The sequence below is a fragment of the Mirounga leonina genome, unplaced genomic scaffold (genome assembly GCF_011800145.1).
Source record: "Mirounga leonina isolate KUSES-001 unplaced genomic scaffold, KU_Mleo_1.0 Mir_101595, whole genome shotgun sequence".
Taxonomy (NCBI): domain Eukaryota; kingdom Metazoa; phylum Chordata; class Mammalia; order Carnivora; family Phocidae; genus Mirounga; species Mirounga leonina.
Window position 1 is genome coordinate 10106064 of NW_023270158.1, and position 3319 is coordinate 10109382.

A 3319-nucleotide genomic window follows, 5' to 3' on the forward strand; every position below is an offset into this window, starting at 1 on the left:
ATAGTTCCTCAAAAAGTTAAAAATAGAAGGGTGCCTGGGTGGCTCAGTCAGTTAAACATCCAACTTGTGATTTTGACTCAGGTCATGATCTCATGGGTCGTGAGCTTGAGCTCCGTGCTCAGCGGGGAGTCTTGCTTCAGATTCTCTTTCCCTCTGCTCCTTCTCTCTCCTTCTCTCTCAAATAAATAAATTTTAAAAATCTTTTTTTTTAAGATTTTATTTATTTATTTGACAGAGAGATAGCAAGAGCAGGAACACAAGCAGGGGGAGTGGGAGAGGGAGAAGCAGGCTTCCCGCCGAGCCGGGAGCCCGATGTGGGACTCAATCCCAGGACCCTGGGATCATGACCTGAGCCGAAGGCAGACGCTTAACGACTGAGCCACCCAGGCGCCCCTTAAAAATCTTTTTTAAGAAAGTTAAAAATAGAGTTACCATTTGACCCAACAATTCCACACCTAGGTGTATACCCAAGAGAATTGAAAACATATATTCATAGGGTGCCTGGACGGTGCATTCAGTTAAGCATATGACTCTTGATTTCAGCTCAGGTCTTGATCTCAGCATTGTGATATCGAGCCCCACATCAGGCTCTACACTCAGTGGGGAGTCTGCTTGAGATTCTCTCTCTCCCTCCACCCCTCCCCACCGCGCTCGTGCTTGTACGCTCTCTTTCTCAAATAAATAAATAAATCTTCTTTAAAAAAGGAAATATATGTTCATAAAAATCTTGTATGCAAATGTCATAAGCATTATTCATACTAACCAAGAAATGGAAACAACCCAAATGTCCACTGCCTGATCAATGGAGAAACAAATAGTGGTCTATCCATACAATGGGATATTATTTGGCCATAAAAAGGGATGAAATACAGAAACACACTACAACATGCATGAACCTTGAAAAGATAAACTAAGTGAAAGAAACCAGACACAAAAGACCACATATTGTATGATTTCACATCTGTGAAATGTCTGGAACAGGCAAATCCACATAAGAGAAAGTACATTAGCGGTTGCCTGGTGCTAGGGATATTGAGGGGCCTGGGGGGGACTGCTAATGAGTACAGTTTTTGGGGGGATGATGAAAATCTTAAAATTAAACTGTGTGGAAGTTTGCATAACCCTGTGAATATACTAAAAAAACAATGAATTATACCCTTTACGATGTGCATTATATCTTTATAAGAATGTCTCTTGGGGCCCCTGGATGGCTCAGTTGGTTAAGCATCTGCCTTCGGCTCAGGTCACAATCCCAGTGTCCTGGGATTGAGCCTTGCATCAGGCTCCCTGCTCAGCGGGGAGCCTGCTTCTCCCTCTCCCTCTGCCTGCCACTCCCCCTGCTTGTGCTCTGTGTGTCAAATAGATAAAATCCTTAAAATAAAAAAAACAAAACAAAACAAAAGAATGTCTCTTTGAATCTCCTGAGTGCCTATCACAAAGGATGTGCTCATTAAATAATGCAGTACCCCTGAAGCATGGAAGACAAACACAAAAAAGATGTCCTTCCTGCTCTGGTTACTATTATTTTTAACCTTTTCTGTCTAGAGAAGAATAGGAGTGATTCCCTTAAACAACCTCTAAGTTAACCGACCTGCAGAAATAACCAGGGCTCTCCATTTCCCTCAAGGGCCCTAAGAGCACTCTGAATGCTTCTGTCTAGTAATAAGTTACTCTTGAAAAAGCCTGGGTATTTTAGCTCTGAACAGTTGAGTTTTACATTTTCCAAGAGTTAACTGAACTTTCCCCCAAACCTATTTATGCCCATTGTGACTGCAATTTAATTTAATGTTACATAAACTGATAAAAATGATGCAAAAAAGAGTTATTTTTAAGAAACTAAATTGTTTTGGGCGCCTGGGTGGCTCAGTTGGTTAAGCGGCTGCCTTCAGCTCAGGTCATGATCCCAGGGTCCTGGGATCAAGTCCCACATCGGGCTCCCTGCTTGGCGGAGAGCCTGCTTCTCCCTCTCCCTCTGCCTGCCTCTCTGCCTACTTGTGCTCTCTCTATCTCTGTCAAATAAATAAATAAAATCCTTGAAAAAAAAAGAAACTAAATTGTTTTGAAAGGATAAACAGTCATGTGGCTTTTAAAAATTGCTGTTGAATTAGGTGAGGGTAGGACAACTGTAAAAGATAGGGAACAAAATCCCCCCCAAATCTAGGATTCTATACTCAGTGTTTTGAAAATATCTTGAGTTTTCACTTCATTTAGAATAAATCAAAAATAGAAATCATAGATATTGCATATGTGTATGCTTAATGAAAAAAAGACAACACAGAGCTCTAATCAGTGGTCCAATTAAACGATTGGCCAATTAATAATATACCTATTTTAAGTTTAAGCAAAATATTTAATGTATCAATCATTTTTTCAAACAAGTCTTTATTAGAAACATTTTGTTTTTCAGTTAACTAACCTACTGGTCCCCACTGTAAGTGGTAAGAAGACTTCTACTGTGCTTTCTGGTGATTATAACTCTCCTACTTTGTATAATGGAGAAAACCCTACAAAGCTCTTTTATTAATTCTCCATTTTTGTACTGAATTCCTTGTGCGATATTTACAAAAGTCCTTCAATTGCCATCTTAAGGAAAGGTATAGTAGCTGCATGGAGAAGAATTGATGGGACAGATTTGTGGACAAGTCTTACCCATCTCTCTTGGAGGCTGATCCAGCTCTGCACATCTCTGGGGAAGCTGAGGAAGAATGGTAGAGAGGGAGTCTGTCACCTCTGGTATCTCTGAGAGATCCCACCTGGCCTTCAGATATCACAAACCTACAGCAGCCCTAGGATTCTGACAGGATTTGGGGTGGAGAGCCCTGTAAACAGTGATCACTACATCTCTGTTGCAGGTGTTAATGATAAAGTCACTCAATGCAGAGGCTGGAGTCAAGCTGAAGTCAGTCCACCCAACAATGATGCATGCCTCAGAGGCTGGGTTGAAATTCATTCATTCTCCTGGACAACCTAGAGTTGCCTTTAGATGAACAAACTCAGGATTTTCTCTGGGCAAGGAGGATACAGAGTAAACAGGGATTTAACTTCCTTTTACTCATTCAACAAACATTTACTAAGCATCTACAGTACATCAGGAGCCATGCATCCAAGATGAACGTGATAGTCTGCACTCTCAAAGAATATGCAGAACAAGAATATATAGGTAGGCCAAGCACTTAATGATTGATTTTTTTTTTAATAAATAGGATGGTACTGTTAAAATCTAATCATATCGTCTTTGCTTTCAAAAAATTAACATTTAAATTCTTCTGTACTTTTAAGACTTAATGGAATAGAAGAAGACAGATTTGAAGCAGATATT